Source organism: Episyrphus balteatus, chromosome 3 (assembly GCF_945859705.1).
Source record: "Episyrphus balteatus chromosome 3, idEpiBalt1.1, whole genome shotgun sequence".
Classification (NCBI taxonomy): Eukaryota; Metazoa; Arthropoda; class Insecta; order Diptera; family Syrphidae; genus Episyrphus; species Episyrphus balteatus.
This window is the reverse complement of record NC_079136.1, coordinates 91,197,270-91,212,420: the sequence shown is the minus strand read 5'-3', so window position 1 is coordinate 91,212,420 and position 15,151 is coordinate 91,197,270.

Below are 15,151 nucleotides of genomic sequence, written 5' to 3'. Positions count from 1 at the left end.
TTGTGTTAACGTAATCAGATTCCTTGAATTGAACCTGGTAGCCAAGGGTAATGATATTATTGTCTGAGTTTGCGTGGTGATATAAATTAATGTTAGTGTCTTGTTTACCTTTAATTCGATTCAGAATAACACAAAATTAATTATGCTCATCACTTTGGTCGAACAGAACAAAAACAAAAAATTGTCGAACACAAGGATGCTTAAAGTGTCAGTGCTACAGGATACGCTCTACGCAACGAAATTAACTGATCGAAAAGAGCTTTTTCCGATTCGCCTTGAGGAAGAGAAGTATCATCTGCTTTGTATTTACGCAATGTTCCTTGAGGCTTGTTTACACTTCCGGATTATTGTAATTTGAGTGGAATCTGTGCGCGTGTTAGGTTGGTCTGATGGTGTTTAATTTGATTTTTCTTTTTTGCTTTTATTTTCGAAAAATTAAAATGAAAAAAATGGAGTTTCAAAGGAACAAGCGAATCTGATAATAACTGTTTTTTATAAAGAAATTTTGATTAAGTGATATTTAAATGAAATAATTCGGTACTTTAAAAAATGCATATAATTTGTATTCAGCTTAAATAAATAAATGCAATTTTAAATCTCCCCTAACTTAAGAATCTAAGAAATGGATTCAAAGATTTGTGCAATAAGATTAAAAGTTATTTGTAATTATAATTATTTAGAGCTTGATTGAAACAAATATCAACCTCTACTGTTTAGATATAAATTAATAAATTCTGATTGTGGAATATGATAAACTCTTTAATATTTTGTATATTAGCTTTACTTTTATCTAAGGTGAATAGGAGCATCCATTTGAAGTCGTATTTTGGTCATGCTCGCTAAAAAAGCTGATTACATACATAATGATAGGTAAATTCCATTGCGGTAACTGGGGGAGAAGAGACCTCACTTACTTTGGCGGACACTTTGTGGCGGAATAAAAAAAAATTTTATCTCATTAATTGTAGCTAATTAAATGCTAATTTGTTGGGCAAACTAAAAATTTGTAGCTCACATAGTTTTTGAATTATTGAATTTTCCGCTAAAATAAGTCTGAAGTTAGCGGACAAAATCTGAAATGATTGAAATTAATGAGTTAAGTTGACCTCCAAATTTGTAGCTTTTTAAATGCTTTTCAATTTTTTTAATTTGTTCCAGGTAGTTTTCGACTAGTTCCAGAATGTTTTTAAATTTTTTTGAAAGTTGTTCCTAACAAGTTTCAAACTTTTGGACTTTAAAATTCAATATTTCAATATTTCATTTTAATTTTGGTTTTGATGACAAATCGAACGTTTTTACTTTAGTTCTTAGACGTTTTACACGAATCATTGGCTTTTTGGGACCAATTACAATCTTCGAAAAAAAACACCCTTTCACCAAAATGTTTTTTATGAAAACTCTCAATTCTTGCTTTCTATCCAAAATTCAACATTTTTACCAATTTTCATTTTGTTTTTACTCAAAAAAACACCCTTTACATTCTTGTTTCTAATCTTAAAAGTAACATAATGAATAACAATAGGGTACCACTAGTATAACTCTAGTATCAATCACTTTTTCAAATATACCCATATTTTTTCTACACCTAAAAACAAACACCCTTTCACATGAAAAAATATATAGCCTTGTTTTATTCGTAATTCCTATGAAAAAGACAAAACTTTTAATAAATATCGTAAGGGTAACTTTTATACCATTGATTTTAGGGACTTATCGTGGATTTTTCTTATTTCCCAAAAAAACACCCTTTAACCTAAAATATTTTTATAAACTACTTACATTCTTGGTTTCTGTTATAAATCAAACATTTGTACCAATTTTCATTGGTGTAACAGTTCTGTTCCAGGCTTTACGGTACTTACTAATTCCGAATTTCATCATTTCTTTAAAAAATAACACCATTTCACTCAAGATAATTTTGTAAACTCTGTTGATTCTTAGTTCTTATAGTAGACATTACTTTTTCACCAAGTTTAAAAAATTAACAAAATGTATGCCAGCTGTTATGACACTTTTCACACACAACTCAACCCACCAAAAAAACATCCTTTCACAAAAAATATTTTTAAAATTTCTATGAATCCTTTGTCCCTGCTTTATCTAAAATCTTCATCCCAAATTACCTTGAAAACATGTGTCATAGATATGGTGATATTCGACAAACAATTATTTTTTTCAGTATATTTTTGACCTTTACCCCCTCCCTCTTGTCTTTTTTTATAGACTTTTTTATCCTTGGTTACACTCATGAAACTTGGTAAAAAGTTTGCTTTTGGTTTAACGAAAGCAAACTTTTTACCAAGTTTCATGAGTGTAACCTTTTTTTTATTTGTTGATTGTAAGTACCTATCTATGTACTATTTTACCTGTACTAAGAGGTGGTGGCTAAAAATGTATACTTTATAACTGTTTAAGTGTTTTTCTTCTTTTAATTAATTAATTTTATTTTAATTGGTTTTCATTTTATTTCCCATATTAAAAATAAAATATTTCAATAAACTCCGTTTAAAAAATCGTTTTTTTTTTTATTTTCTTAATTGTACACAAAATGAACCACTGAATTGCACGTACTTGCTCTTATGGTTAAAGTTATTTTTAAAAATGTTTAATTTAATTTTATCATTAGGTACCTAATTTTAAAAGAAATGTAAGATAAATAAAATGCACGACTGGGTCGTGGGAAATGTTGGTATATAAAAAACAAAAAAAAATAAAATTAATTTTTCAAAAAAATAAAACAATATCTGAAATCAAATCGCCCCACAAAACAAGTATGCAGTTTTATTTGATATATAAAGGTGCATTTTTAGAAAAAAAATTTTCAAAATCGTTAGAGCCGTTTTTTAAAAAAACTAATTTTTTATAAATAATTTTTTGAAAAAAAAGTTTAAAAATAAAATTGGTATGCCATTTTGTAGAAATCACTAATCAACATCTAAAAACAAAATTTCAAAAAAAATTCAATGTCCCGTTTTCAAAAAATTGATTTTTCAAAAAAAATTTTCAAAATTTTTTTAAAAATCCAAAAATTATTTTTTTCAAAATTTTATTTTTGGCTTATGTTTAAATTATATAAATGCTTTTGTATAAAAAATTTCGTTGAAATACAATAAGTAGTTTTGCAGAAAATTCGATTTGAAAAAAGCGGTCCTATGGCAGGTACCGTTAATAATGATTTTCAAAAAAAAATTTTTTCTTCGAAAGATAGACCTTGTTAAAAAACTAACACTTGAATTTTTTTAACAAAATCGTTGGAGCCGTTTTTGTGAAATTAAACTTTTCCGAAATTTTTGTATGACAGGTACCGTTATTTTTGGTCCAAAAAAATTAATTCCAAAAATCCCTCTGGAGAGAGCCTACAAAAACTGCTACATAGCAAGTTTGGAGTCAATCGGTCCATCCGTTTAGGCTCTAGTTCCTTATACAGACAGACAGACAGACTGACAGACTGACAGACTGACAGACTGACAGACTGACAGACTGACAGACTGACAGACTGACAGACTGACAGACTGACAGACTGACAGACTGACAGACTGACAGACTGACAGACTGACAGACTGACAGACTGACAGACTGACAGACTGACAGACTGACAGACTGACAGACTGACAGACTGACAGACTGACAGACTGACAGACTGACAGACTGACAGACTGACAGACTGACAGACTGACAGACTGACAGACTGACAGACTGACAGACTGACAGACTGACAGACTGACAGACTGACAGACTGACAGACTGACAGACTGACAGACTGACAGACTGACAGACTGACAGACTGACAGACTGACAGACTGACAGACTGACAGACTGACAGACTGACAGACTGACAGACTGACAGACTGACAGACTGACAGACTGACAGACTGACAGACTGACAGACTGACAGACTGACAGACTGACAGACTGACAGACTGACAGACTGACAGACTGACAGACTGACAGACTGACAGACTGACAGACTGACAGACTGACAGACTGACAGACTGACAGACTGACAGACTGACAGACTGACAGACAGACGGACAGACGGACTTCCGGGACCCACTTTTTTGGCATTGTCTATCATCGTAATGTCATGGAAAAATGTTATCTCAACTTTTTTTTTTTGTACGAATGCATAACTTGATATATAGTACCTATATCGCAAGTAAAAAGGATTAAAAATTGATTTTTGATCTACAAAAACCTACAAAAGTATCCTGTCAGATTTCTTGTATGTAGGTATAACAAAGAACTAATTTTTTTTAATTGTTGGAGTAGTTTTAATAAAAGAATAAAATAATTCTTTTATTTAAAAATTTTAAATAAATTTTGAAGAAATTATTCCGTTTTGTAAGAATTGATTAAATAGATTTTCAATTAGGTACCTATTTTTATTTAGGTAAATCCAAAATACATTTTCGCACAAAAATTTGGGTAGAAATCGGTTAAGTCGTTGACGAGAGGCTCAGAAATCCAGAAAATGGGTATATGGCAGGTACCGTCAATAGCGGTCCAAAACATTTTTTTTTTTGTAAATAAAAACAACTTATTTAATTTTGTTCATATATGGCAAGTACCGTTACTTTTTATTTTAAATACAAAAACTCTTAACTTGCCCAATAGTACCTACATTATATCGTAAATAAAAAAATAACTGTTACCTAGTTGAATGTTTTTGTCTTCACAAGAAATCAAAGAAGAACTCAAATTTTCGTACTCTTTTTGCTCAAAAAATACGTATTTGTATATTTTATATGAGAGTTAATAACTAAATATTTTTTTACAACTATTTTGAAACTATTCTCTTTAAAGTTTAAAAATAATGGATAAATAAAATAATAAACGATCAATTTTCGAAACACCCATTTAATTGCAAAATGAGCAAGTCGAAATGCAAAGCAGCTTAGCAAATCCATTATATCACTTCAATCACCTAATGCATTCTACTTACCTATATGATGCAGAAGTACGTCGTCGATGAACTGTTCATCTACCAGTAATCAACACCAGAATATTATTTCATCTCAGCTTCATCTGCTTCCAAATTCTAGGTGTGTATAGTGTTTATCTACTCTAATCGAATGCAACTTTGCTACCAATACTCAAATGATATCTAAAGAGAGAGGCAATATGATAAGACAATCAACTTGGACTATAGAAGAGCACATTCAATTATATGCAACATACTCCGTTTGCTATTATTGATCTTAATGGAGAAATCGAATACAGACAATTTAAGTTTGGCTATACTTATACAACACACAGAAATGCACATGGCACAGATTAATCCTTTATTATCGATTCCTAGTCTGTATAGGAAGGTATAATCCTTGCATGTTGCAACTTTGTTTGTAAATCTATATATCCTCAAATGCTTATAAGGTCCAATTTGAAGGATGTGCTTTATTGGTAGATATAATTAATTAAAAGTTGTGGTACATCCAATTCTCAAGCAGGCTTTACGAAAGAAGAAACCACATCAAGGGGTAGGCGTATTAACCTAATCTAGCGTCATTAGCATGTGTATTGTGTTCACGGTATTGCTCTAGGGCAAAGTTTATTCAAAGCTAATGTTAAAGTTACAAAGCATCAAAGACCTTCACTGTTGAACAGGATGTCCTGGCATCAGCCAGCGAACAGCAATTTGTGCCACACATTGCACCAATGCACACATTGGGTAATGAATAGAGAAGGTCTGGAAAAAAGAATGTCTATTCTAAATATAAAACACAATAGAAACGTGCATGTTGAAAACATTTTGTTTTGCTTAATTTTTTTTTTATTTGATTTAAATCTTGTTTAAGGATGTAATATTTACACGAAAAAATAAAATATGTGTTAATCGGGATCAATGACGGAAAGGTGTTTTCTATAATTCTGATAATAACTACCTTTAGGCTCACTTGCTGCACTTTTTCTCGTTTGGCTAAGAAGTTGTCATTGAACAGACACCTCGTCCTAAGAATTTTTGTCTCAGAATAATCTTAAGAGTTCTCATTCACCATTCAGTCAGTCCATCCTTTTGTCCATGTTATTGTATAAATTACAAGATTAGAAGTCGGGAGAAATTGATGAAAAAATTAATATTTTTCCTTCTCATCGATATTCCAAATAAATTACAAGAAGAGCCCAACTATAAGACCAAAACCAGAGATACCCAAAGGAGATGGAAAACTTTCGTACGTTTTACCCCCCAAAACCCATTTGTTTATTTCGTGTTGTTGTAATCTCTTTTGTATTCGTGAATAAATGTGAAAAACACACATAGTGTAGCCACGGTGTTTTTACGCACACCTAAGCAAAAATGTACGATTTTTCACGCATACTTAGCCAAAAATGTCTAAAGCAGCTTGTAGGCAAACCCGTATGACGTCAGAAGTTTCTCATCTCTTTTGGGTATCTCTGACCAAAACATCGCAAAAACTTAAACATCAAACAAAATACTATAACTATAAGTGATGGAAACATGAGATGTCTATCTGAAGTTTCGGAACAAGAGTTTTGGTTTACAGATATGAGTTCACAGTGAACAAGATTTAGTTAAAATAATAACAAATTTATTTTTTTTTCCTGGTTTTTGAAAAAAACTTTAAGGCGTATTGGCCTAGTAATTTCTTTGAGATCTGAATTATATTTTATTTAGGTAAGTATATAAATAGGTTTTTTAAAACATAATTTCTCGTGGGGCCCTGGCATGCTTTAGGGGCCCTTTGGCGCTGCTGCCTCAACTCTCCAAATAGTATGTAAGCGCCTCCTTTAAACTGTGTAGCTTCCTTACTATCCATTCACTAAAAATTTTTAATTAGACCTTCTTGGAATCATTTAAAATTCAAGATTTGGTAAAAAAAAAAAACAAATAAGAAAAAAGTAAAGATAAAAAACACAAACAAAAAAGAAAAAGTTTAATCAAAATCGTTAGAGCCATTTTCGAGTTATTTGGTAAAATTTGAAAAATTTTTATGGGAGGTAGTAAACTTTTTTGACTTTTTTGAGAAAAACCAAAAATGCAGTTTTGTTGCAATCTCTTTGAATATTACGTCTGCAAAGTTTAATCAAAATCGTTAGAGCCGTTTTCGAGTTATTTGGTTTGAATTGAAAAATTTGTATGGGAGGTACACTTTCTAAGCGAGATATAAAAAAAAACAAAAAAAAAACAACTTTCAAAATTCCATAAAAATCATCTGTACCAAATTTGAAGAAAATCCGCCAACCCGTTTAGGCTGTGGAAATGTGTACAGATGGACGCACAACCGCACAGACGCACAGACGTACAGACGCACGGACGGAATTGCAACAACCACTTTTTTGGAATTCTCCACCATTGTAATGTTGGTTTTGATTAGAAACTCAAATTTTTTTTCGACACGAAACCAATACTTGCCCTATAGAGCAAGTAAAAAAAGTTGTATAGCAGAGTTGTAGAGAATTTTAAGGTGAATATTCTTATCTCGGAAGGTTTTTTCATAATTTTGATAAAAAGTGCTCAAATCTTTAAAATTGTCATTTTTTTCGGTTTTTTCCTTTTTTGGCTTGTAACTTTTTTAATATTCACAAAATCGAAAAAGTGTTCTCAACATAAAAGACGCGAAATTTAATTGCCTACGTTTCTTGCATGCACAACTTATATGTAGGATAAATAGAAATCGAGATATTCAACAAAAACTTAAATCCAAGATGGCGGCCGAAAGGTGAATTTCGCGAGTGCGAAAAATCAGGGTAATGATATTCAGTCAATGTTCTTTAGAATGAGCAAAACAAAATTTGGGGGTGGTACAAACTGCTGGGTCAAATTATAAATGCACTGGACTATTAGCTCGAGATAGAAACACACATTGACAAACAGAATTGCGGAATCCGCTTTTTACGCACTTTTCATCATTGTACAATGTCAGTTCTGATAGTTAACTTGTTTTTTTTTTTACGAATTCTAAACTAACCCATTTTATTATAAGGATCTACATCGCAAATAAAATCAAACAAAGAAAAATATTCGGTGGTTTCTTGCACTTTAGTCTAAGCCTGAAATTTTACAAGTAAAACTTACCTCAGATTCGGTTTCAGTTTCTCGTTAAATGTACACCCACCTTTTTTTGATGTCGGTGTTAGGTGTAATTAAAAAATGTTTCCAGCTTCACGCTCTATGCTTTTTCCAAACTATACCCATATAACATTCCCTTCTAATTTAATATGCCCTTTTAAGGTATAGGTACTCAACCATGCCAACTTATGGTTTTAGGCATTACAAATTTAATTCAAGGCCACTGTTCAACATGCGCCCACCCAGGGTCAACATGCAGCATAACAACATAATTCAGATTGAATTATTGCGTTCAATTAAAGTCAGTAAAACTTCATTAACAAAAAGGCATAAACTTTTCTAGATTTTTCATACAAGTCCATCTCTCATTCGTCCATTCGTTGTATCCATGTATACTTTGCCTTCAGTAAAAAAAATTGTATATACTTTTTTTCTGACTCTTTATTAATTTGAACCACATTTCAAAGTTTGCTTGCTGCTTAATAGACCGTCCTAATTGCCGCTTATGCTGCCACGGAAAAGCTTCTAATTCGTAACGCAAAAATTTAACATTTTTACAAAGTCCGCAACAAGGGTCCAACGTGATGTAATTCATCGCCCTTATGCATCTGACAATTGACCTCACATTGCTATACTAAAACTTCATCCCTTTACTTCTGTTAAACAAACCCCCTTTAACCTCTAGCCGCAAAACATTCTTAATGAGGGGAAAAAAAATTAAAGAAAAGCAAAGAATAAGAAGAGTGGTGGAGTAAAAAAAATGAAAAAAAAAAAAACACAACGGAAAACCGAGTAAAAAAGTAATTTGTTCTGCGGGTTCAGTTTTGCTCTCAAATCCTTGAAATGTTCACTTTACTATGTGCGCGGAAAAATCTAAAATAAATCAGCTGAAATGGGTATGAAGCTTCGGGCGAGTATATGTACATGGTCCACTTGGGACTAGGGCAGAGTAATTTTTACTCTTAAGTCCCCTTAATAATAAAAAATGTAAATCAGTGGAGCATCACAGGAACTAGCAAAAAAATGGAAAAAACGAGGTAAAGTAGTGCCTTTTTGTGATGGTAGGTAAGAGTACTGATTTAACTTTGATAAAGTTCAAGGCCAGTGAAGGAAATTATTAATCCATTTGTTTTAATCCGAAACGATATTCAACAAGGTGAATTCTACCAAGAATTTATTTAAATCTAGATCAATTAACCAAGTTTAGCTTTACTTCTTGTCTTCTGTGAGAAATAAATACACGACGAAAAGTTTTTCACTCAGTTACTCAGACTATTAACTTGGTTCATTGAAGTGCGTCAGGGCAAACAATTTATTTTTTTTTTCTATTTCCCAGTTTGTTTATTAAGTTAGTAATGGATAGCTGCCCAGATAAAAATAGAAATTATAAATTTAATGTAGGTACAAAAAATATTTCTTGGCCGCCCGCCGCACCACAGCCACCGTTTGACGGAAAATTTCGCTGACCATGAAAAATAATTTTGGATTGAAAAACTAAAAAAAATAACTACTAACATTCAACTGAAGAAGATTCGAACCCGCCACGTTTTCAGAGCACTTTGAATTAGGTATACGAGAATATGCCGTGCGGCTGTGTTTCGGCGATGGTGCGGCGGAATAGTAATTTTTGAACATGATGTGGATGTGGTCTGTGGTGCAGCGACCGAGCGGCGGAATGGAAATGCTTGTAATCATGCTGCGGATGTGGTGCGGGTGTAGTACGGCAGTGGTGCGACGGAATAGAAATTTTTGATCATATTGCGGCGGAATAGAAAGGTTTGATCATGGTGCGGATGTGGCGCGGCGATGATGGTGCGGATGAATAGAAATTCTTGATCATGGTGCGGCGGTGGTTCAGCTCTCAAATAGCTTTGCGGCGGCGGCAGTGCTGCGGCGGCGCGGTGGTGGCTCGACGAAATTCTATTTTTACAACTCAACTCCTACAATTAAATCCTTGGCTAAAATTATTCCTATAACATTTAACAAAAAATTAAATTTCACCCTACCCCATAATCAAAGTATTTGACTGGTGAAATTCATTCAAAATATATATACATAATTCTCTCTTCGCTTGGATAAAAGGAGATAATATACACTTCTCATAGAATACAGAAGTGTCAACATAATATTTTGATTGCACTCCAAACAAAACAGAAAAGTATATAAGTTTTGGACGACTCGCACTATAATCAAAGAACGTTGTGCTGAACTGTCAGAATCATACGTCATGATTACGGCCCATTTTATTTCTTGAACATCTCCTTGAAGTGTTACAATATAATATAGTTTTGAAACTAATTGCAGACGCCGGGTGGCTTTAGTAGTCCTTGTTTTGTTTGCTTTTGGCATGAAGAAAATTGGAATTTCATTTCGGTAAAATTTGTTCTTGCAACTACAAACAACGACAACGACGACGGGCGCCAACAAATGAAATAGATGTGTTGTGTGTAGATATTGTTGTTACCATTTACCATCTAGACATTAAACCTTTAATTATATTGGTGTTCATGTGGAATAGGTATTTCAGGCTACCTATGAACATTAAACATGTGGTAAAAGGCCTGAGAGTGTAATATAAGATTGGATGATTTTATTAAGATTTTATTAGTATCGATTTGTAGTTAGGCGTGGGTTTTATATTAATGGTTGGATAGGTACAAATAAGAAGTTCAATACTTACGGACGAATTTATGCTTAAAGATTAATTTCAAAACATTAACGAGAGTATCGGAAATCTTTAAGAAAAAAATGCGCCTTAATGAGATCAATGGGTAGAGTCTGGGAAAAGGAACCAAATTTTGTTTAAGGTCGAAGGTTCAACGGTTTTGGGTAGGTAATATATATATATTTCAAATACCCATACTCATCACCACAGACGAAAATCATGGTTTCCTCAGGTAATTCAAAAATCTTTAGACGAAATTTTCTCCCTATTACCTAATACTACTCAATAACGTATTTTTCTTTGTTAAGAGACTTCAAAATAAAAAAAGGAGAAAAAAAACTCTTAAAATAATTAAAGTCCTCGTTGATAAAAAAGTCGGGAAAATTGTTAGATGAAAAGGAAGAAGGTGACGGTCCTCACCGAATACAACAAAATTTCTCAATCAGTTGTAGTTTAAGAATATAGAATTATTTTTAAAAGTACAGTAAAACACGCTTATGGCTTTTTATAAACGTATAACTTAATATTGTAGACAGTTAAATAGCAAACATAGACTTCTGTGATCCAAACCTGTGACCCAAATCTACGACTTAAATCTGCGACTCAAATCTGTGATTAAAATCAGCGACTCAAATCAGCGACTCAAACCTGTGACTCAAATCTGCGACTCAAATGTACGATTCCAATATGCGACTCAAATCTGCGACTCAAATCAGCGACTCAAACCTGTGACTCGAATCTGCTATTCAAATCTGCAGGGGTTAGGCCCTGTAGACAGTAGGGTACGCCTTATTTTAAAACTTTTGAAATTACATTCTCCCAACCCGTCAAATGGTTCCCTCTCATGAAAAAAAAATTGCCAAAAAAAATTTTCAAAATTTTGAGTTTGAAAATATTTTTTTCAAAAACTATTCTTTGAAAAAGCTTTATTTAAAAACATAATACAAGAAAAAGTTATTAGCTTTCCAAAAAAGTATAGGAAATTATTGTAGATATAACCGTCGATTTTTAATGATTTTTTTCCAATCTAAGTCAAATTCCTAGAAAATTTGCCCTCCAGGCTAAAAAGAGTTGAATAAACCACCCCCCTCCCCTCCAATACGATGATCATATCTCAACCAAATCAAACCGCTATGGTTTTCTGGCAAACTGCTGGTATGTTATATTTAAAAATGTTTAAACAAAACATAATTCATGTTTTTGAAATTAATTCCACAAATTCACTATAGACCATGAAGCTTTAAATGCCGGTAGCGACCTCTAAATATTATTCAATTTTTATAAATTTTTCAGACAATTTTTTTTTCATGACAAAGAACAAAATGGGTTGGGACAGTCAAAATTAACAAAAAAAAAATGTTTACCCAATATAAGGCGCACCCTAGTAGGCAGAGTATTTATACAGATAATGTTTTTGGAAGTTATTCGACTATTTAATCATACATCTTTCAATTTGGAAAATAGGCCCCCAAACTTAGTTTTACCCCTTCGCCCCGTCAGCTCATCGAACGCCTTTGTTTTACCATTTAAATTCATAATAGAAATTTTCCTGGTGTTTAAGTAATAATTAAAATTGATTTGAACTACCTACCGATTCTTGTTGATACCGGTCAAAACTATTCCAATTGCGGTCAAAAACAGTTCATTTAATATTTAGTCTTCAAAAATGTAATCAGTTGCCGCAATGCAACCACAGCCATAATAACCACTCAAAATGCCTACCTTAAAATATATGACAATAGAGTGTTGTATTATATAAATTGATTATTATTCCAACTACATAGCATGAGCCTGACCCCAGGAGAATCATATTAAATTATATCTCATTGTTCAACATGTCCTGCTGAACTTTTTAAGCTCACGTTTTTGGTTTTGTTTTTTTTTTTGTATTATTATTATTTTTTACCGAAGTCCTCCTGATATAGTGAAAACTGATTCTGATGAATTGCTGCATGCTAGCCAGTTGACATTCACTATTTGCCAGGCCATGATACACAATCAATTGTAAATGAAAAAATCAATTTAATAATGTTTATTTATCGCCTTTCAACAATATAAACAGATATTCAAGCATTGAAAGTTTAAAAGTCAAATGCAATTAAGTGAGAATTGAGGTAATAAACATAAAAAATGATGAACCGCTTTTACATGCTATTGCAGCAGTTGAAAAATCCATTCCGCGGATATGGCTTTTGGGCAGGTGTAATAACATTGGCTGGAAAGAACTTACATAAATGTATGATTGATGGTGCTGTGCGGTTGTGGTTGGATATGATTGTTGACCTGAACGGAGGTATTTTGACAAGAATGAATTCCGTGTGTAATTTAAACAATCAGAAGTTTCGAAGAACAACATCATTAGCATGGTAATTTTTTTTTTTTTTTTGATAATTAATTAAAAATTTGCATGAGTGCAATAACATGGAACAGTGAATACTATCAGTTTTTGTGTAATTCCTTTTAATAATGACAAACGGTTACAGACTGTAATACATTTAAAATAAGACGCTTATGATATGTTTCACTTAAAAACACTATGACAAGTCGAAAATGAAAATAATGATAGGTAATCGATTTACTATAATGTAGATACATTTAAGGGACAAAAAAGGAGATACCCAGATAAAGAACGAACTTCTACATCTTTCCACCTACCGAATTGCGTAGACTATTTTCTATTTTAGTTGAAATACAATTCAGTGCCATTTTAAATATCTTCATAGATAGCTAAAAAAAATAGAATTCATTTTTTTTTAGACAAGAGCGTGCGCAAGAGGGGCAGTTGCCCGCTTACTGCCCCCCTTGCGCACGCTCTTGCCTAAAACAAAACGAATGTTCGATCGATTGAAACAAAAATAACCTAGGTACATGACTTAATTATGTATTATTTTTAGCCTTTTTACTCTTACTCTATAGGGCAAATTTAGGATTCGTAAAAAAAATCGAGCTCGAAATAACAGTCGCATATGACATAAATTCCCGCAATTTTTACGGTTTTTCTGTTCGTCTGTTTTTTTTTTCAACCTGTCTGTATCTATCTTGAACTCGTAGCCTTAAATACGATTTAAATGCGATTTTCTTCAAACCTGATAATTATGAGTTTAGTGGGATTCCCTAGAGAAAAAAATTGATGTTTTATTTATAGGACCAAAATAAACAATACTTGACATATGACCAAAATGGAAAAGCTTGTTTTTCTCCAGAACGACTCTAAAGATTTTGATAAGAAAAATACGGATACTATGGCACATACATACCTATTGTCCTAATTTTTAAATAAAAATAATATCTTTCAAATGTTATTAACGGTACCTGTCATAATTTTATTGTTTTCAGACTTTCTCCTATATTATTTCTACCCGTATAAACTTAGCATGAGAACTTTTGAAAAGTTAATTTTTTTTGGCTCAGTAATTGCCGCATAATTGCCGTTTTTATGCCGTGAAGTCAAAAAAATTGCCGCGCTCTTAGTTTGGTCAGAATCGGTAAAAAAAGGCTTATCATGCTAACTTTATATAAAGTTAGCATGACAACTTTTAATTTTTGATCAATTTCTTTTGGTTTACTCAAAAAAAAAATTAAATCTATTTTTTGTTAACCCTATTCCATATAAAGTTAGCATGACACACCCTGTATTTCTTAAATCCTTGGTCAATTTTAAAATTTTGTTGGCCAGTTAATTGCCGCATTGGGATAATATAAAAACTGCAAACTCAAAAAAATTGCCGCGGCACAGTTTTTAATTTTTTTTGAAAAAACCAAAAGCGCGGCAATTTTTTTGAGTTTGCAGTTTTTATATTAACCCAATGCGGCAATTAACTGGCCAACAAAATTTTAAAATTGACCAAGGATTTAAGAAATACAGGGTGTGTCATGCGGCAATTAACTGGCCAAAAAAATTTTAAAATTGACCAAGGATTTAAGAAATAGATGGTTTGTCATGCTAACCAAAAGCGCGGCAATTTTTTTGAGTTAGCAGTTTTTATATTAACCCAATGCGGCAATTAATTGGACAAAAAAATTTTAAAATTGACCAAGGATTTAAGAAATACAGGGTGTGTCATGCTAACTTTATATATGGAATAGGGTTAACAAAAAATAGATTTTATTTTTTTTTTGAGTAAACCAAAAGATATATATTATTTTCGATTTCAAGGCATAATTACGGCAATTAAACTTTAAATAATTAGCGAAAAAAAAAATTGAAATTGATCAAAAATTAAAAGTTGTCATGCTAACTTTATAGACCAGTGCCGAAGAATTCAAAAACATTAAAAAACAAAAAAAACATAGTTGGATGAAACCCATTGGAAAAGGAGGTGAATATGATAAAAATTAAAGGAAAAATAAATTACGGGCGAGCCGAGTTCGGGAAGTGGTAGGGTTGAGTTTTTAATGGTAAAAAATGGTATATCTCGATTTCCGGCAAAACTACAAGTCCTATGGAAAAAAGTTGT